The sequence below is a fragment of the Argiope bruennichi genome, chromosome 6 (assembly GCF_947563725.1).
Source record: "Argiope bruennichi chromosome 6, qqArgBrue1.1, whole genome shotgun sequence".
Lineage (NCBI taxonomy): Eukaryota > Metazoa > Arthropoda > Arachnida > Araneae > Araneidae > Argiope > Argiope bruennichi.
Window position 1 is genome coordinate 413,514 of NC_079156.1, and position 23,248 is coordinate 436,761.

A 23,248-nucleotide genomic window follows, 5' to 3' on the forward strand; every position below is an offset into this window, starting at 1 on the left:
TAGTAATTATAGCGTAGACACCTATCAAATTTTGTACCACATTGCAATTAACCCCTTGCCTGCCGAGGATAACTTGCGAGATTCGGTATATATAAGTATATAGTTGCGAGACGTATGTATATTTACGCCAGGGGCAATTAACACATTGGCTTTGGGAGACGTATATATACGTCCGCGGCAGGCAAGGGGTTAATACCTGTCTGTATTTCGAGAAGCATGTTAGCAGGATAACTCAAAAACGAAATGATTTAAATATATCAAATATGGCATGCGATTTTGTTATTACAAGTGTAGTTCTATATCAATTTTTGTAATTTTTATTTCAATCGGTTTGGAAAAACGCGTCTAAAACATAAATTCGAATTTTTCGGTACTATTAAATATATATATATAAGGCCGGGATAGCCTGGTTGGTTGGGCGTTGGATTCGCATCCCTTGGGTTGCTAGTTCGCACCCGCCAGCCGAAGACTCTCCGTGTGTGGTGCTGGCTGGCGCACGTATAAATCTGTCATGGTCACAAAGTACACCATGTCGAGAATAATACCACTGGGGGTACTGGATCAGAGGTGATCGTTCTCTGGTTCAGGTCTAAATTACAATCTGTGGTTGAATGAATGAAATGCATGAATGAAGTCCGCCCCTTAAAAAGGGCTGTGACGCGCGAGTTGCTAATTCGTACTCTTGACCCAAGATGGCGATACGGAAAAACAAGAGACTCAAAAATGTCGGCTTAATTCGCTAACTTTGTATGCGGACTGGTTTCTGATGGCACTTATTATAGACAACATTAAATATATCTCGGGTATTAACTGCCAAAAAACTCGCTAAGGATCATACGATAGATGCAGTAAAAATGATACATTCGCAGAAGAGGTCAGTATTTTTTAACAATTGTATGGCGGTGGAATACAATAATTATTGTAATAATTTAATACAATAGTTATTTTTACATACAAAGCGTACTCTGGAATAACACCATTATTAGAGAGTATGCGGGAAAGTTTTAGGAAGACCATACCAGCTTGTTTTCACTATATTACGGAAACAGAAATGTTCATGTGAGAGGCACTGACTTAAGCAAAAACACAGAGCAATGGGGCGGGGGGGGGGGTGTTCACGGCTTTTATGAATGTCAACAATATTTATAAGAGAGGCGGGGAGCGATAACACTTTTATTAGAAATTATGCCACAAATTTGAAAAGAATCACATCCACCGGTTTTATTATGCATGATTCATTTATTATAAAGTTATAAGATATATAGAGAATTTCCAAAGGTGAATTTTTTTTTATTATTATTATTTCAACTACATAAAATAATTTAACAAAAATTTAATTATTTCTTAACATGCGTTATTTATTTGAAGATGAAATTCGAAATAACCCAAATCCAGAAAAGCGGTTGAAATTCGGTTTTTCCCGAGCAGTCCTGGGACTTCAGAAGGATCGAATACGAGACTAATAATAAAAATCATGCCACAACCAAAGATTTTTTTTTATATATACAAAATGGAAAAGAAAAATATTTTTGTGCCTAATCGACTTTCCCCAGGTTAGTATTCAAATTTCGTTGCTCATTTACTGCCGGGACGTTAGCTAAACATCCGGGACATTAAGAGATAAAAAGTTCCGAACGAGCGGCACCCCGCAGGCATGTTAATGTGTTTATATGGCTTTATAAATGAGTGTTGGACGGCGGCCAACTCCCGGAAGGGTTATTAGTGCCAAAGAAAGAAGCAGTTAGTCCCCGTTTTTCACTCTGTGATTGAGATTAAACCCGGTCATCAACTGGGCATTCACTTTCATGATTTTCGAATTCCGTGCACAAAACAATGTGTTCTCGCCTCGACACTCTCCTGCACTTACCGTGGAAAGAAATGGCATTCATTTTCCATGTACAGTGAAAAGAAACAAGTACTCATCTGTGCCTCTTCTCTTTGGCTCCCTGGAGGAAATGAATACGGCGCAGATTAACAATTTTAACACCAAGAATAGGTACCAAATTACGTTTAAGAATTAAAGTCTTCATATACTTATTTTAGTACCCATGCACAGACAGACACTCAGCTCTTTGATTAGTTTGATCCGAAATTTGATGTCATTCTTAGTGAGGAAACTGCAAATCAAATTTCATTCATGTAGTTTGCTGTGTTTCCACTCTCTCGTATACGAGGTAAGTAAAAACAGAAGAGAAAGAATTGAATCACCACAAAAAAAAGTTGACGAATTTTTTATATTTTAGACCCCTCTGAGTTCGAAAAATACATTTTTGGCATTATGTCTGTCTGTGACAAAAAATAACACAAAAATGTCTTGAATTAGATGCTTGAAATGTGGCAGAAGGGCAGGCCGGATAACAAAAAAGCTGGATAGGTCAGAATTCTATGAACTCATTTCTTTGCCCACCAATACCAGGAGACAAAATTTTTATACCCAAATTCACTGTTATAATGCGTATTTTCTCACTTCTTATTGAGTACTAAGCCCTCCATTTATTTCGAGCCACGTAGAATGTGAACGAGGCAGTGACCTAGTGAATCATAGAAACGTTGCCGGCAACGTGTCGAGTTAAAAAAGAAGGCTCTGTACTGATATTTTATATATATTTATATACTACACTGCACGTTTTAAGAATTTTAAAGATGAAAAAAGTAAGTCAAAGGTTATAAACTGTTCGCCTTTCAACATAAATTCTGTAATGTCTAACTTAAATGCAGGAAACATAAACAAGACATTAACATAAATCGTTGGCCTCATTCTTAAGCAAACTGACTCAAACTGATTTTATTTTTCACTGGTAAATGATACACAGATATGAAAAGGTAAGGTCAAAATATACAGTTTTTAGTTTTTAAAAATCTAGTACGAATAGTCTCGAACCGGATACTCGGGAGTGCATTGTCTATGGTTTTTACAACATATTTGTACATTTATTTCTATCCAGAGCAAGTCGGTCCATTCGGTTGTCCTAATATAAGATTCTCGACTACAAAAGACAAATAACATTTGGTACACTGATTTAATATTTATACTGTATATATATATATCGAATTTTAGACTAAATCCAACAAGATCTATCGTTTTGTACTTTTCAGAAGCATGGAAACTGAATAACTCTAAAAACGCAATGAATTAAATATATCAAATTTGGTAATGTGGTTTTGTGACTACAATTGTAGTTCTATGTCATTTTTTTTGTTTCAATCGATTGGGAAAAACGAGTCTAAAACACTGTAACACTCCCCGTTTCCCAGTACTGATAAGACATTTACAGCCAGCTGTGCCATCGCTGTTATTTACTAAACTCCTCGAGATAGCCAGATGGTGGATCTTTTCACCTGGGTGGTCTCGCATCTGTTCATTAGCGACTGCAGTGAAAGACCACATGGGGAGTTCCTCATCCAAGAGGTATTGATAGCCTTCAAAGAGAAAGAGGTGTCCAAATACCTGGATGCTAGATGTTTCTCTTTGTGAAAGAATCTTCCCAGGACCCACTGGCGCCGCTGACAGAGCATATGGCTGAATTCCGATAAGCTGAAAGAGAGCTCAAATGACCAAAATAAATTAAGAGGCGGAGATTGTCGCCGAAATAAAGTGCGGAGATTTTTTTTTTTTGGAGGGGAGAGAAGAAACGAACTGCAGACGGACAGTTGCACTACGCCCACGAATTCGGAGTCCGAGAACCAACTGAGTTTCAAGAAAGCCTTCGACTTTGACTGTTATATCTCCTATTACAGGTGTAAATAACTATTTATTTAACCAATATTAGAACAAGTTGTTCTTTGTATATATAGGGCTGTAAAATAAAGAATTGTCTGGAAATTCTGCTTCGTTTTTTAAACAGTCTACATCAAGACATTACAACACATATTCGATTTCCGGACACTAATAACTGCATATCAAAGATTAATCGCGAAAAATCACACGAAACGGATTTATTTAAAATGCCAAATTCACGCTAAACGTTAATATTTCGTAACTACTGTATACTAATGCCATGCCCACAATTTTTTACTGTGAGTGGGGGAGAGCACCTTTATTAGAGAGAACACGAAAAAGTCTACGTGACATCATCTACGCGACAATATTTTACTCAACACGGATGAAAAGGCCTAGTGATTATATGAATATCTAGATTTCGCTATCATTTCTTCAGTACAAACAATACATTGGTCACAAGCAATACAAAATATAATTCTTTACAGCATCTACAGCAATAACCTCACCCCAAAATAAAATTCCTCTCTTTAGAGGTTTAATAAGTAGACACTGAGCTACGATTAGAGTAGATACCTTATGTAGTTATCCATGCAGTTTCGAGGTGTTGACAGAACATACTGGATGATAAGCGCAGTCAGGCCTACGAATGATGAGAATTGATGTTTCAAAATAAGAAATACAAAACTGATTTATATCGTCTTTGTTCCTAAGCTATTTGAGTTTGTTTTAATACAATTTCAATTTCGTTTGTTGTCAAATAAAGTTCACGAAATGAAATTTCCCTTCAACACACACGATTCAAGCGCATATTTTCACCTTTCCCAACTTGAAACAAAAAATTCACAACAAAACTTCGTAAATGAATTTCAAAAGGCACCCTTCTCAAGAAGAAACAAACAGGCATTTTTTTAACAAGGCAATCTTTGTGTCAGAAACGCACTCATTCTAAAATCGAGCAAATTCCCGAGCACGGCAAACTTAACATAGCTCAAACAAAACAGGTAATAAAAATAAAAATAAATGAATTGCAAGTAAAGAAAGCAATTTGGGCAGCATTAATATTATGTTACCAGAAGACGGCCGGGTAAAAAAGCAAAAGACATAGCAAATGAACAGCAACGCCCCCTCGCGGAAGCGTGGCGACATTCATCACGACTGTCAAGCCCATGCAACGGGTTTTGGAAAACATAATAAATTAGATTAAAGGTTTAAGCGGTGAAATGCATTTAGGCAGGCAGATAGAAATTGTACTCGGCCCGCGTTTTTCTTTCTTTCTTCATTTGCAGCTCGCGAGTTCCTTAACACAAGTCAGTTTTCATTAGTTTCGAATTTAGTGCAATGGAACAAAATTCAACAGATTAGCAAGATCGTAAAAAAAAGCTTTTGCGCGTTAATAGGAAAGAATAAACTCTTAAAATGGAATAATATACAAAAGGTTCGTGTTCAGCGTGAACCTAATAAATCTGTTATATCGCAAATGACAACGGAAATGAATATTAATTCTTATGTTTTCTCCGGTTACTTTAAAACTTCATTTCCTTTCAAATTATCTTTTCTCTTAACTCTTTAATGCAGTTTTTCTAAAAAAATTTATCACCCCTTCAAATAAATTTTAAAGGTACCCTAGAGGTTCCATTAAGTCCAGTAGGTTTCAATTCTCCAAACGCAGAATAGAGCAATTGGCTGAAGCTATCGCAAATATTGTGTTTACATTTGAATGTTGCCATTCCATAATAAGTAATAAGCACGATAAGCACTGTGCCACGTTCGTTAGTGTTTTATATATACAGATTATATGTTAAAGAAAATCATGCTTGTAAATTTACAATATCAAACCTTGAAACAAAGGTCAGTTCTCTGTTCAGATTTTTCTGATTATAAACGGAAAAATTGCGGAAAAAAAAATACAGTTTAACAAAATAAATAAATAATAAAAATAATAAGTTCAATTAACTGCAACTTCTGTAACTCATCATTAAGCTCTATTCTCAAAGAATTTATTTCCAGAGGAAAACATTCTGGACGGACACCATGCAGCAGCTGAATGCAAACAATAGATGTTACGGGAAGATATTTTTTGGAATATTTTACAAAAAGTATAATGACCGAAAGTAAAAGATTTGACAAATGACTTTTGCTGATGTATTTACGCATCAGCTCGTTTCTAGATGTGTTTTGTAGGGGGGGGGCTTCATTTGATTTATTACGATTAAGAACCTCTCAATCAAAATGATAAAATATATTATGTATCAAAAATAAGCCACCAGAATATGAGCGCAAAAATATGTATTTTATTTTTTTAAAAAAAGCTTCAAGACTTTATACAACACTTAGTGATCAAATATCTTAGATTAGCCTGGTTAGATGAATGCTTCATTGTGCAGCAACATGAGGGCTATCATAATTTTGAACCATGATCAGAATAAGAGAACTATACCCGAGTCGTCAACCTTTCTCCAAATTTCCGCGCTATATCACACTTAAAACTCACAAAAATACCTTAAAGAATGTTTTATATCCCGAAATGTGATCATCTCTTAAGTTTGAGAATATAAGACACTGAAATTTATAATACTTTGAAAAATTCATCTGGAATTAAACATTTTAATAAAAGTTGATGAATAAATATTAAAAAAAAAAAAAAAAAAAAAGAGTTTCTTCTTCTTGAAATACAGTAGACTCCCGATTATCCGCGCCTGCCACACAAAGGTTTTTTTTTTTTTTTTTGACTGATTTCTTCAAAAAGGTGCAGCTTTACAGTTATGCTTTTGTAATTACATAACGCATTACAGTATTAAAACAGTACATATGTATTCATTTTCCTGTGTATCCTTGACGCCTCTCGTAAGTACAAAGCACTTTTCTGTTTTCATTCACAAAATACATTTTAGGTTAGTTTTGAGTGATATACTAAAATATTAAGCGTTAGTTAAACATTTCCTGCGGTTTATTTTACGTTTTATTGTACATAAAACGATTTTTCAAAGTTGGAATGACTGTTTTCTCTTTTGCTATACCCGTTTTTAGCTTTTTTCGGATTATCCGCGATTTTTGTTATCCGCGGCGGCCGAGCCACCTAATTCCGGGGATAATCGGGAGTGTACTGTAAAATATCATTTAATAAAATTTACAACAATTTATTTCATCATTATACCATTTATACAGCTATTTCATAATAATAGTTCGAAACACTGCATTTTAACCCCACTGTTGCTTATATGACTTTTCAGATGGAAAAAAAAATCTAATTCATATTTTCAAGCTTCTCGATTTATTTTCGCAAAAGCATGTCAATATGATTTTTAGAGGGGAAAAAAAAGTAATGCATTTTTCAACTTCCCTGTTTTTGAAAAAAACATGTTTTGTCACAGTGACACTGAGGAAGGCGACGGCGATGTCTAAACTTCATTTTCCAATCTTCAGACATATGCATAAAAGTCACTTACTGTCAACGAACGAAGCCTTCAGGGTTACAACATCAAACATTAAGGAATCCAATCTGTCCTCTGCGTCCCAGGCTCTTCACAAGGGAGATAAAAGCTTTGCATCAAAACATCTTAACAGGATTCCGCAAAAATCAAGCTACACTCGCTTGCCATTTCAATCAGCTGCAACTTTTGTAGCTCATCATAAAGACCTCTCCCCCTTTTGAAAAAGCTCCGTTCTCAAACAATTTATTTCCAGCGGAGTGAATTTCAGACGGATGTTTATCATGCAGCAGCTGAATGCAGACATATCTCGCTTGTTTGGGCGTTATTGAAGGATGGATTTTAGAAATATTAAAAAACATAACAGCTGAAAAAGAAAGTCCCAACAAAGAGTTTCTGAAAATGATGCATATATGCATCAGTTCCTTCCGAGACGTGATTTTGAAAAGAAACTTTTTATTAGATGGAACATCTTTTCAATCTCTTTTGAAAAGAGTGAATTTCATGAAATGTTTCCATTATCGATAACATCAAAACTAAATATACTTAATAACGATGTCTGTATTTCCTATGCATGATTATACAACGAAATTGAACATAGTATTATGAATAAATTAATACAATAACCAAACTATTCATTGAGAAAATCAATTTTATTTAAGAATTTTGCTATTAAATTTCCGAAGTCGTATCTTTTTTTTAAATTTGCACTAACACAACGCGAAAATATGCTTGGGAAAAAAGCAACAGTGGCAGTTCTCGCGTAATCTCTAAGAAATGCATTTGTATATTGTTAATTCTATGCCACTAATGAAAAATAAATATGAGAGAACCTATTAGAGCACATTCTTTGGCAATTAATCTCTGGGATGTAATTAATACACAAGAATCAGAAAACCGAATGTATATTTTGAATGCTATCCCCCCCCCAATCGAATAAAACCGAAATTTAACATAAGATACAATTGTAGTCATACAATCACATACCAAATTTCACATATTTAAGTCATTGCATTTATGAGTTTTGCTTCTTCTTTTTTTTAAGTCACTGCGTTTTTGCGTGCCAGTGCTTATGAAAGTACAGACTTATAGTCAGTCAAAGCTCTTCACAAATTTTAAATTTAATACTATCTACATTTTAGATGTTAAATCTGTGTAACACATTTTATTCATCTAGCTCTCTTCATTTTTTAGTTTTGTTATTGTGTTTGTGTTAGTTTGGATATTGAGGAAAAGATCACATAACAAATTTCATGCGTTTTCTTAAAAGAATTTTTGAATTATCACAATAATATAATTCCTGAAATGTGTTATTTGTACTAGGAAAAATCTGAAAGTGGAAATTCGTCTTTCGGTGATTATAATATTCGTACGAGAAAGTAGAAAGTAACAATAGTTCTTAGTAGATTGATGAAAAACGAACATATATGACTGACAGAAACCGTATAGCAATATCAGCTAAAAGCAATCCGAGTAAAAAAATTGATCTTATTTTAGTCATTCCCCTGTTAAGAAAACTACCTTTTTCAATGGCCCTCATGAAGTCCCGTTCCCATGGCCCGTGTTCGTCTTTCGTCCGGCGCATTTTGTCCTCTTTCCCCTCAATTGTGGTTATACGTGATTCTTTGATGTCGGTTCATTTAATCAACAGTTTGCGGGAAGCTCCCAATCAATGTCTACAGGCGAGAGTGGTCCTACAATGGGTCAGATGGCAGATCTACGACCGTATCCGTAAAGGCAACAGGCCAGGGGAACAGTGCTTAATACGAATGCCTACAAATTCAGCCCTCGGATAATAGTACCTAGAACACAAAAACATCCCTCGTTCGGCGTACACCAAATTGAACGATAAAATAATACTTTATTTCGTGTGAAATGCATTAATGTGTTCATCAGGGAAGTGAATTTAATACTGATTACATGAAGGGAATATCAACGTTTTCTGTAGAAAATGTTAGCTATTAAAGCAATGAAACACTTTTCCACATTTTGATTGGATTTGTACGGCCGAGGAATATTTTATAAGGAAGAGGGAAAATAAATGGTTCGGAGACCGGAAGTTCGATTTTAATAAAGATCCATCGCATTTCGGAACAGTATAACTAGGCAAAAATAAAAGACCCAAAAAATTAAATATAATAATACCAAATATTGCCAATTTGGCGCTAAACGTGTCAATGTAAGAAACTTGAATGAATTTCTACCTACGCGAAATGAATTCTTCCTATAGTAACCTGTTTCTTCAGCGACCGCCATAAACATAGACATTTGGCGGAAAGTATTCTCCTGGTGAACACACAGTACTTCGGCTTTCAGGTCTATAGAAAGGAATCTTTCTTTCCCAATTATTTTGAATGATAAGTTAATGATCATAACGCATTCAAAGGCGCTCATTTATCGATTAAGTATAAAATATAATCAAAAACTAAAATATAATATTTTATCGCATTTATACATAATAACTAGTCGTAAACTATTACAAGTTTTTTTTTTTTAGTGTGTGTGGTATGGACAAAAAGGGTTTTAAAGAAGAAAGCACCTAGCAGCTTAATAGAAGTAGCACGTAAAAAAAAAATGAACACGTAAAAAAATTTATTTTGAACTTATTATTAAAAATGAATTTGTTGTATCATAATAATGTATTAAAAAGAAACTGGAGTTTAAAAATTAAATTTCACAGCAAATAGCTTTGGAGTTTTTTAAGCAAAAAAGAAAAAAAAATAATAATGCGATTACCATTAAAATATCTTTTTCCTGTGTTTCCCCACACTCTCCTCTGTTAGCTTAGTTGATATTAACAGACAGATAAACAATCTAAAAATCAACCAAAATGTCTCATTTCAGCTATTTCCCTTCGAAATTTTTCGAATCCCACAAGACAGCTGTCTGCTCTTTTAAAGTTGCGAAACTTTTCCAAGGCGTATCATCAATGCTAAGGGTGTGTCACTCATAGCTGCAAACGATTAATTTCTGCGCTGCCTCCTCCCTCCTCTCCACTCCCTCCCTTCCACTCCACTCCCCCCTTCTATCCGGTATCATCTTCTAGAAATCCGATATCCCGTCGCGATCGGGACCAAAATGTCAGGAGCTTTTGGCTCTGAGCACACATTTTGGACGTCAGTTTCCTGCGCGTCCCGCCCCCCTCCATCCCTTACCGGCATCCTTTTAAAGCAGATTACGTCATTAACGTGAATGATACAGTTTATGCGAACTTAAGATAAAATTTTGGGTCGCGGCAGTTAAATGAGCAGATTAGTTCGTTAGTGGCCCAAGTCTGAGGATTAATTAAAGGCTTTGTCAGAGTTAAAGTAGAGGTTCATTTCTTGACTGAAATACCCGGTAAAGGAAATTGTTTCATAGTTGTTGAATTGTATGGAAATTGAATTGCACTGAAGATAGAACTGTTTCAAAATAAAGACACATTTTATAAATAAGGAATAATGTTTCAGGTGATTTCTTAGAAACTTAAATGTTTAGAAAAAATATCCCATCAATTAACGTTATAGGATAGTTAAAATACAATCCAGATTAGTTTCTGAAATAAATTTATTTCTTATTCGAATGAATGAAAAATGGTACAACAGCTGTACCAGCCAGCATGCAGAAAATTCAAATTTCCCAACGCTTCATATACAGAAAACACTTGCTGAAGGAGGGTTTTTAGTTTAGTTATATTAACTTCCCGTTTTTAAAGCAACACTTTGAGGACGGACCTCGTCATTTTGAACTGCAGTCATATGACAAGAACGACACCTGAGCTGGCACTCCCCCTCTCCAAATTTCTGCATCTCATCAGGGGGAGGACTTTAACTATCAAAATTGAAAAATAAATAAATAAAAAATCTGAATCTGAATCTGATATGGGCGTCAAATTTTTTTTTACTAATGTAATTTCAATGTAGAAATATATGGTTTAGCTCAGGTATACTTTAGGAATTGTCCAATATCTGTCTATGGCTTAGTTTAATTAGCATCCTTTTAAAAAGCAACACTTGGGCTATTTTGGGAGGGACGTCATTTTGAATTGCGATCAGATGACGAGGACGACGCCATATATGGCATCCCCCCTCCAAACTTCACCCCAACAGCGGGAGGACTTTTGCCCCGGCTGATTTAACGTGCACCACACTCGCTTACGACGGTTCTTCGGTGGAATCGGATCTCGAACCTGAAACTCTCTCATTCTGAAGTCGAGACTTTACCACAAAGCCACTGCAGCCCTTGCTGAAGGAGGAAGTTCCGTCGTATATTCATTACGCACATGGCTATATTGTTTTCGTCAAAGTATTTAAAATATAATTCAAATTAAACCAGCGGGAATGATCGTCCCAATACTTTCTCCCATACTATCTAGTAAAGGTGAATTTGTGTTTTAGAAGTGTTCTTTTACAACCGATTGGAACAAAAATTGAACCCAAAACTGCAATCGCAGTCACAACATCACATATCAAATTTGGTATATTGCGTTTACACGCTTCTGAAACAGCAGACTGACACATGTTCAATCTTTTACAGGATTTGGCTGAAAATTTTATAAGTGTCTACAATATCCATGATAAATCCGTGTACCGAATTTTATTCATATAGCAGCCTTCGTTTTGTAGTTATAGTGTTAACTTATTTTCGAAAGGCCGGATAGACAGACTTCCCCTAAACGGTTTTGCTCAAGATTCGATAGTAATCTACGAATTTAGTGTAAAGACCGTGTAGTGAAAGCTTATAAGCTAGTTAACAGCTACGCTACCCGAGCAGTTGCTTTTGTATCGTGGTCATGTTACTGGGCTGCGAACCACAAGGTCCCAGGTTCTATCCTCGCTCATCACTCACAATTCGCCACAACCGTATTCGAAATTTCATCCATCTAGCTCAAAGCATTTTCGAGTTATTTTTTATTACAAATAGATATTTCCTATGAATGTAATTTTCGAACTCGGAGAGGTTTAAAATGTGGAGGCTCGCTAAAATCCCAAGGTCGAATTTTTCGACGACTACAATTCTCTATTTCATGTACGAGAAAGTAAAAAGAGATGCATATTAAAAAGACATAGAGAAACCAAAAATTTGTTCTAAACAAGGAAAAGCAAAATGAAACAAACATTATTAATTCTGCATTATTTACCAACAAATATTTTTAGGTTAAAAACACTTATAATATTGTACTCGTTTTCAGGTCCAGTTTTACATATTCGAATCATCGTTTTCGTTGCATCATTTTTATTTAGATATTCCAAATGACGGTTCAGAAAAATCAAACAAGACAGTTACATAATATTTTTTCAACAATCTAATTTGACGATTTCAGACACTGAATATTTCCGACAAAATAAAATTAAGCCATTGCTTTGCAACTTCGCTTTTAGTATAATGAAGTTAACGCTTCCGGACACGTTACAACTCCCTGTAGTTTTAATCGTTTACAAAAGCGTCACTTGCCGGCTTCTTTGCAAAGATGAGGCCGTGGATCAGAAATCCAAAGTTGACGTTCTGCGTTCGTTGTGGGAAATTAAAGGGTCCGCGTTTCGGTCAGACCCATTTAGGTAATTAGATCCGCTCTTTTTTACAAGTTCCACAGGGAGAGACGTTCGAGATTTAATGCGACTTTGGTGGACGAGTCCCGACCAATTTTCAGCAATTTAGAGGGACGTAATTAGAATTACAAGTTCGGGAATTTTCCCCTCACTCCTTGCAGACTCCGTTTTGCTTGTGGGATTTACTCGACTTGAGTGGCATGCATTAAGAATGAACACGGTGGAAATCTGAGAGCCATTTCCCACCCTTTTCTTTTTACACACTTTTATTTATCTTTCATACTTTTAAAAATGAAATTTTGTGGGCGATTTTTCAATTATTTCTTGATGGGGCAGTATCCAGAAATATTGTGTAGGTATGCATTTAAATGACAATATTTTAATATATTCTGAACATGATGATCAAGCAATGTATAAACTTAATTTGGGTTTAGTACACTAGGCGCCATCTTATGGCAAATTTGTACAAAAAAAATTGATTTCAAGCTTCTATAATATTATAAATTAAAGATATAAAGAGAAAATAAAAAATAAATAATTCTAATACAGTATTTAAAGTATGTTTTAAAATACTGGTGGTAACTATTTATAGATAAATTGTGATTCCATTTAAGAGATGTTATCTTAAAATGAATTTGAAATATATTATATATATATATATATTACAAGATGCTATAATATTTATAACGATAAAGAATAAAATATATTAAACAACAAAAAATAGAAAAAAACTCATGATTCCTTTTTTTGTTTTGTTTTTTGTTTTTTTTTACAAATAAGGCATTTACTAGTGCAATAAAAAGAACAATATTATTAAAAAAATTTGGAGATTAAAATCGAAAATGTGTGAGGGCTGAAAAATAGAATTACAAATGAAAATACTAAAAACTCTTTAAGCGGTCCCTCTTTTCAAATGTCACTTTCGTTTTGACATTTTTAGACCACTAACAAGCTGCTTAAATCACCTATTGAGACGGTCATTCCAGCATCTTTAAAACTTTGCCACGTTTGAGTGGGCGAAAATTTCGTGCTCTTACTTATTAATCTACCAGAAGCCTTCGGCGACAACTGTCCTTTCATTATATTGATAGTGATATCAACCAACCTTCATGAACTGCAACTTTCATCATGTATATTTACATCGTGAACTACAACTTTCATCATGTATATTTACATCGTGAACAACAACTTTCATCATGTATATTTACATCGTGAACTACAACTTTCATCATGTATATTTACATCGTGAACAACAACTTTCATCATGTATATTTACATCGTGAACTACGACTTTCATCATGTATATTTACATCGTGAACTACAACTTTCATCATGTATATTTACATCGTGAACTACAACTTTCATCATGTATATTTACATCGTGAACTACAACTTTCATCATGTATATTTACATCATGAACTACAACTTTCATCATGTATATTTACATCGTGAACTACAACTTTCATAATCTACATCATGAACTATATCTTTCCATTAATAACAAAAGAAAATCATAGTTTGAATTATACATGCACAATAACGTTGTAGATGAGTCAGCCATGGCTCCAAACTGGCAAAGTTAATATGCGAATAAAACCGGCGAAATCTGTCCAGTTGTTGAGGCCAGAGGCTCTGTCAGATTTTTATTCAGTACTACGGGAAGTCAAAAAGTAAAGGGACTTTTACAATTTCTCTTCCCAAGGTTTGGTAACACTGCTAGTATCCAGCACTGAATTAGTGGAGTCGGCAACACTTCTCTGCAACGCGTCACTCTAATCTTCGCATTGGTCGTTGGAGTGTAGCAGACCGTTAAACATGGCAGCTCCATTATCGATCTGCACCAAGGTTTGCGGAAGGTGGTAAACCTATGATTATTATTCGTCGAATGCAAGCGCAGTGTGATGACAGCTATTTATAGCGCAGCAAAGTCTACGAATGGGTAGAGCGCTTCAAACAGGGAAGAACTTCTTTATGAGACGACGAATGATTGGGCAGGCCATCGACGTCAACCACTGAGGACAATTTGAAAGTCGTTGAGGGTTGGTTATGGAAAACAGACAAATCAAATGAATCGGATACAAACGTCATGGAAAACTACAAAAGGTGTCATTCTGCAACAAGACAACGCTCGGCCACATTCTGAAAAAGGCTGGCCGAAACAATAAAGGAATTGGGATTCGAAGTGCTGGAACACCCGCTATACAGTCTAGACCTAGCTCCAAGTGATTTTCATATGCTTAGACCGTTGAAAAAAACACTAAGAGGAAGAAAATTTGCAGACGATAAAGAAGTCATTGATGCGATGCAAAATGGGTTACAGAAAAAAACCGAAAAAGTTTTTCTCCCAACGGAATTAAATTTGTGAAACGTTGCTAAAAGTGCATTAAAGTCCAGGATGGTTGTGTAGAAAAATAACGTGTGTTTCAGTCTTTATCATTAGAATAAATGCACTTTTTCTCAAATGTCCCTTTATTTTTCTGACTCTTCCTCATAATATCTTAAAATTTCTGGGCAGTAGAGTCGACCAATGATCCGAAACTTCCACATGAGATAGAAACAAACGCTATCGTTAGTGGCTGGAAAGTCCCCCCCCCCCCCGTAAAAAATGGAGCAGTTTTTTTCTCGAAAATGGAAGACGGTGAAGGACAAGAGACGATCAATGACATAACCAAAGGAAAAGAAACAAAAATTGCCCAAATCACAATTTCTTGAGGCCACTGATTAGGGTTTGGGCTCTGGATCTTTTGTTCTCTTGACGTTTTCAAATATAAAACTGAGATTTTTTTTTATGCACATTTTAAATTTAGCTTAGTTTCGTCACATTATAAAATTTCTTTTAGAATGAAATTTTTCATATTTCGTTTTGTTATGTTTGACAATTCATTTGAAGTTGATAAACATAATTTATAGGAAGTGCGTGAATTTTCTTTAACCCATAAGTTCTTGCTTAATCTTGCCACATTCTATCTCCACGATAAAATAAAATGTAGCTTTTTCCACATAAATTAAGATAGAAAATTCCACAATTTTTAATTTCCCGAATATGGAGTATAGGAAAAGTATTGTAATTATCAAAAAATTCGAACTCAACATTGTGACGAATTTTCATGTTTTAGACCTCACTAAGTTCGAAAAACATTTTTGGCATTATATCTATTCTACTGTGACAAAGATCATTCAAAAACACTTTGAGTCACACGGATCCAATTAGGCACACAATCTGTACACCAAATTTGTAAATTTCTATCAGCTTTTGAGCAAAATCCGTTCAGAGGAAGTCTGTCTGTTCGGCTGTTCGCGATCATTTAAAAACGCAATCATTTAAATATATCATATTTGATAAGTTATTTCATTTTGATTTCAAGCGGTCGGAACGGACGTATTTAAAAGCCGAATTCGATTTTCGGATACTCTTAACCGCATGCCAGAGATTAATAGCCAAATAATTCGCCAAGAAGAATACAATCGATTCAGTGAAATTCACGCCAAAGGTTAATATTTCGTAACCATTATACACCAACGCCATACAAGGTGTTCTTTGGATAACACCCTTATTAGAGAGTCTGCTGTATGTGAGAAAGTTTTCGGTTAACCATTCCTGCTGGTTTTCCCTTTTTCTCATTCACAGATAATCCACTAAGGAAGCGGATCGACGCAGATTCGGCGGCTTCCTTTGATCTCCACCAAACGGGCAATAGGCATGGCACACACGTCGCACCGATGTCCCTGACCTCAGTTAGGCCTTCGAGAGAGATAGTAAATTACACCGTGAATTCTACTTCTGCTTTGTCCTCAAACATTGCCATTCGTTAAGCAGCCCGTGACGCTGGAAATGAAGCACTTTTTAATGAATCTCGAGAGTGTGCCACTGCGTGATGGATAGATTGTGTTCCGCTTATAAAAAGGCGAGTAGGCTGGTTGGCTAGAAAGTTACAGAATATTGGCTGGTAGGCTGGTTGGCTAGAAAGTTACAACAATAAATTTCATGTTGCAGCAACTGAAAGAACAGCACACATCACTATCTGAATAATTATATATTACATTGAAAAATCGCACAGAAGAAAGGCATACCGAAATAGAAAAGGTCTTATGGTATTTACATAATTATAATGATTTTAAAAATGAAAATGAAAAATAAGAAAAGAAAAGAACCAATTCAAATCTGATTAAGTTTAGAGTAAATTTTCTTAAAATTTTTTACCCGCAAACCTATCCTACATTCAGAAGAATTCGGTTCAATTATCGAAGATTATGATGTCACTAATGTCGATAGTGAAAAGGAATTGTCTCTTGAAAAAAAATTAGAATTAGCGATAAATAAAAAAAAAAAATCAACGAACCAAAATACAATACAGAAATCAGCTATATCCAAAACCCTCTGACGAGAAATTGATTTATTTGAAGATAAGGGATTTAGAGGTAAATACTTGAAAAAAGCATATTGCGTATTGCTAACAGTATCACCAACTAGCGTAGATGTCGAAAGAGCATTTTCGACAACTGGTAATTTTTACACAAAATTACTTTTCAGGCTTAATGACAATACAATTGATGCATTATGCTTTTTAAAATCACATTTCAAAAATTTGTAATAGTACCATAGACTGAATAGTGATATTTACACTTTTTTTGTGATTTAAATAAATAAGATGTTTCTTTACTTTTTTGTGATTATATACCGCTATAATTTATAAATTACAAATTATTTATTGTGATATTCACACTCTCTCACGAAACTGGCAAATGAAACAAAGAAACACCTGTGTTTTCTTTCTTTTTCTAAAATTTCTAATACCGGTATTAAAACCGGTATCCCGGTATTAAGATTTAAAAAATACCGAATACCGGTATTGAAATTTTGGTCCGGTATTGTAATCCCTAGTTGCTGCTGATAATACAGGGTGGTTATAATTGAAGTTCTACTTTGAAATGGTCATAGAAGGAAAACTATTGGTCCAAACGCTATCAAACTTGGTACTAGTTTAAAGAAGGTAACAAATTTCTTTCCTGAAAAAAAAGTTCAAAAACTCACCACCAGGTGTGAAATGGTGCTGTATGCAATATTGTTAAGCAAAATAGGACATGAAGACATCGGTTTAAAATGTGTTTAATCGTTTCTGAAACGTGTTACAAAGCATGTTCAGTGTGTGTTGCATCAAAAGCACTGTTTATGGTGATAATCTAAACAATTTGGTGGAACTGAAAGAAGCGATACACCGACATAAGCAAACCTTTCCTCCTGATATGCTAAGAGCTACTGTTGAGAATGCAGTAATGCGATTTAACTTGCATTCAGAAAATAGTGGATGCGACATTGAACACGCTTCAGAAACTATTAAACACCTTTTAAACCGATGTCTTCATGTCCTATTTTGCTTAAGAATATTACATACAGTGCCATTTCTAACCTGGTTGTGAGTTTCTAACCTTTTTTTTTTTTTTTTTGGCGGAAAACAAGTTCTCATGATTTTTAAAAAATATTACCAATAGGGATTGCAATACCGGACCAAAATTTCAATACCGGTATTCGGTATTTTTCAAATCTTAATACCGGTTTTAATACTGGTATTAGAAATTTTGGAAAAAGAAAGAAAACACAGGTGTTTCTTTTTGTTTTATTTGCCAGTTTTGTTAGAGAGTGTAAATATCACAAAAAATAATTTGTAACTTTTTTGTAACACAACTGCTGATTTGCACCAATCAACTTTCCAACTTTTTTCATAATTGTTCAGATTTAAGAATTTCATAATTCAGATTTAAGCAATATAAGATTTTCATAATTCAGATTTAAGCAATTAATTAAGCCATTAATTAGCTAATTAATTTCGCCCGTTAGGGAGACATAAAAACAAAAACGTACACCATATTGCTATGTTCGCGATACCTGAATATATAGTGGAGGCAATTTCAAAAATTTCTAGTAAATACCGAAAAACCGGTATTTAAACTTGTGAATACCGGTATTACAAAATTGTACAAATGGCTCAAAATACCGGTATTCGGTATCCTGGTATTGCAATCCCTAATTACCAAGTTTGATAGCGTTTGGTCCAGTAGTTATCCTTTTATGACCATTTCATAGTGGAACTTTAATTATAACCACCGGTATTTTATTTAGTGATCACCTTTCCTGACTAGTAAATATTCTGACTCTGTAAAAGATGGCCACGAAATAACATATGTAAAAAGTGTTTTCGGCTACGTAGTAAGTGTCAATCATTCTTTCCTGAATAGACAGTATCGGGGAAAAAAGTTTTGGTCGTGAAGTATGGTTTGAAAATCAGCCTCAAAAACTTAGTAAATGCAGAACAAAATTTTGTAGGTTTCACTATTTGTTACATTCTTAACACGGAATGCAACAATTTTTAAAGCGTACCTGAAACATTTTACGATAGAGACGATCGAAGAAGTTGTCTAAGGCAGCGGTCAGATCCACACCCCCAGTGAGATAGTATTTCTCGAGATCGTCGAACATGTCCTTGAAGATGAAAGAATTCCTGTCGTACAACATGCCGTACGTCCTTAAGAACATCTCGTGGAAGTCTTTTTTCGACGTCCGCAGCAGCTCTTTGAAGTATTCTGCAACAGAGGGAGAAACAGAATTAAAACTTATTGCAATAACAGGCTTATGACAACAACAGAACTTAAACAAGTAAGTATAAATAAGCATAAAATTTGGTACGCAATCTTTCTAACGAAAATGTAGATTTCGTTCAAAATTCGAACGAAATCGACCAACAAAAAGACAGCCTGTTTGTCCATTTCTGTGAACATGCAAACTTCAAAGAGAGATGGAAAATGGTTCAAATTTTGGCTATACATTACATTTTGGATCTAACACATCAAAGGATTGACGGCCAATCCATTAATTCGTGCGTATGTGAAAGCGAAAACAAAAACTAGAAATATGAAATTTTCGTGCATGATCTTGACAGCAAAAAGGATAAAAAGAAAAAGTTCAAAATATATACGCTGTTATTTTCACTGCTGAATGAAGCTAAACCAGAAACGGGCCATCCCCCCCTCCCCCCTCCCCACACAACCGGTAAAGTTGAAGCATCAAGAGGCAAAACCTTGGTGGCTCAGTAGTAACAATTTAAACCAACGTGAATGATGTTCCCAAACCTTTCACAAATACTCTCTAATAAAAGTTAATTTAGGCCTAGATAGCCTGGTTGTTTGGGTGTTGGATTCGTATCCCTTTGGTTGCGACTTCGAACCATTGGGGGTACTGCATCAGAGGTGATCGATCAGAAGCTGATTCAGGTCTAAACTACGATATGTGAATAAAATGTATGAATGAATGAAGAATGATAAAATGTATAAAGTCCACCACATGAAAAGGGCTGTGAAGCATGAGTATCTAAGGCGTATTCTTGGCCCTAGATGGCGCTGCTGAAACATGAGACGCTAAAACTCGGCTTAAAATCACCGATTTCGCCAGCGGGCTTGTTTATGACAAGAGCCATAAGCAACAACAAAAATTAATTTTTGTTTTAGATGCATTTTTTCTCAACCGAATGGAGCCAAAATTTGACACAGAACCACAACTGCAGCAACAAAATTTGATATATTTAAGTCATCGCGTTTTTGAGTTATAGAGTTTACATGCTTCTGAAATTATAGACCAAAAGATGCTCAACCCCCTGTTGGATCTCGATAAAATTTTGATAGGGTTTACACTATAAATGTTAAGTCTCTGTCCCGAATTCCATTCATCTAGCTATCTTTGTTTTATAGTTATCGTGTTAAGTTATATTTGAACAGTCAGACAAACGGACTTCCTTTGAATAAATTTTACTCGGAATTCGGTAGAAATCTATAAATTTGGCGTTAAGACAGTAACAAATTTTATATGTCTAGCTCAAAACATTTTTGAGTTATTTCGGTCAAAGAGAGACAGACAGACAGACATAATACCAAAAATGTCTTTTTTGAGTTCAGGGAGGCCTAAAAGTGCAGATTCATCAAGACGTCTAGTTCGAACATTTTGACGATTACAAAACTTTCTCTAATTTCGCAAAAGTGCAAAAAATTAATTCTTGATATAAATATCGATTAAAATTTTGACCTAAAGATTTGGCCAAATACCTAATTTCAGATTCTCTGAGTCAGAAAAATATTTGCAATTCTGTCTATTGGTAAACACGATACATTAACAAATTGGTTGAATGACATTTCGAATGTGATCTTGATATTAAAATTATAAATCTATTTAAAATTTTGGACCTGTTTGGCCAGACAGAAAAGGATCAAAATGCAAACGCGATTATCTTTGTAATATGATGAAACTAATAAAAAAAACGCACTAAACTATAAAATTCTACGCAAAAGTATGGAAATACCACATTGCTACTGTTTAATATATTTCATTTTTAGCACATTCATAAGAGAGATTTTCAAATCACCTCAAAATCAATGGCTTATATGGAAACGGCAAATCTTTCAAATGGCTAATTTATAATCATTAAACCGAATTAGTTTTTAATCACATCAAGTAAGTACTCGCGTAGAGACGGTGATTAAGCGCCAATAATCCGACATGATGAATGGTGCTTCACACTGCAGGCGCCACTAATCCAGTTTATCCGACCCGGGAAAGGCACCTCCGATATTCATTTAGAATTTAGATTTACGGGAGCTTAAGGCGACATTGATATGCACGCAACACATTGCAATAAATCTTCGGAATTCAACTTACTCGGGATATTATTCAACGAATAATAGATGGCGCTCGAAGCAGGATGATAAATGTTTTGCGTCACAGAACAGCAGCAGTGATTTTCGCCAGTCAAACTCAGGACAAACGTTTTCTTTTTCTTCCCGGTATTTTCAATTAAACAGTTGACAATTCGAGAGCGTTCAAATGAGGGAATGTCCTGTTCTCGATTTTCCTAATTATTTCGACCCTATGGATTACTTATGGCATTTTGCGCGTCCCTTTCACCAGTTCTATCCAAAATTTAATTTTGGTATTAAGGCTATATGCTAAATTTCATTAATCTAGATTGTTGCGCCTTCGTATGTTTTTGGCCGACAAGCCACCAACCATTCAACAGAATGAGTCCAAATATGAAGGAAATATACAGTTTTGCGAGTTATATTCCAACGCACAGATCGAACAGCGGCTTATAGTAAAGATTATTGTTACATTTCGTCCAAAAATTTGGAGCAACTTTAGTGTACAGATCATGTACTGCCTAGATAACCGAATTTTCTATAATTGGGTCAATTTCTCTATTGACCCGATTTCAAAATTCTAAAAGTTGGGGATATTTGTTAAAATTTCGAATCTGAACTTTTAGTAGAATACAATACATTATTATACATTATAGGCAAGCAAGGAAAAAGATTAAGAAAAGAAAAGGGACGGTCAGTCGAACACACGAAAGTATTACATGGTACTATTGAGACGAAAAAACAATATACAGGGTGTTTATTAATAATTGTCGGGGTTTCCTTACCTCATAACTTTCAAATAAAAAATATTACGCAAAAACCGATTACATATTCGTAAATTACAACTCAAAGAATTTTATTAATGATATTAAAGTGTAAAGCTTGCACAATTTGCACTTTGTAGACATTCAGCTGAAGGCGATTATGTATTCGTAAATTACAGCTCAAAGAATTTTACGTGGCAACAATGCAAAGAGGTGGACCAATCCCATGGCCTCCGAGATCAGTAGATATAACACCGCTGGACTTTTTTCTATGAGGGTTTGTCAAGAACATTGTGTACAAGACCCCTGTGCCTTCCCTTGATGAACTGAAGCGCAGAATTGTTACTGCGATAAAAAATGTTACCCCACAAATGCTGGAGAACACTTGGAGGGAAATCGAATTTCGTCTCGATGTGTTACGAGTCACGAAGGGCAGCCATGTGCAAATTCAATAATCTTTTTAATATCATTAATAAAATTCTTTGAGTTGTAATTTACGAATACATAATCGTCTTCAGCTGAATGCCTACAAAGTGCAAATTGTGCACGCTTTACACTTTAATATCATTAATAAAAATTCTTTGAGTTGTAATTTACGAATACGTTAATCGGTTTTTGCGTAATATTTTTTATTCGAAAGTTATGAGGTACGGAAACCCCGACAATAATTAATGAATGACCCTATATAAATGAATGACCCTATATAATCAATATTTTATTTTTCTGACTCTTCCTCATAATATCTTAAAATTTCTGGGCAGTAGAGTCGACCAATGATCCGAAACTTCCACATGAGATAGAAACAAACGCTATCGTTAGTGGCTGGAAAGTCCCCCCCCCCCGTAAAAAATGGAGCAGTTTTTTTCTCGAAAATGGAAGACGGTGAAGGACAAGAGACGATCAATGACATAACCAAAGGAAAAGAAACAAAAATTGCCCAAATCACAATTTCTTGAGGCCACTGATTAGGGTTTGGGCTCTGGATCTTTTGTTCTCTTGACGTTTTCAAATATAAAACTGAGATTTTTTTTTATGCACATTTTAAATTTAGCTTAGTTTCGTCACATTATAAAATTTCTTTTAGAATGAAATTTTTCATATTTCGTTTTGTTATGTTTGACAATTCA

The 23,248-nt window shown here is 34.9% G+C and overlaps 1 protein-coding gene across 1 annotated transcript in view; it reads right to left on the reverse strand.

The window, feature by feature from the left end:
* LOC129972153 (glypican-6-like) overlaps positions 1 to 23,248 on the reverse strand; it is a 118,632-nt gene that overhangs the window by 30,257 nt on the left and 65,127 nt on the right. The window lies entirely within an intron of this gene.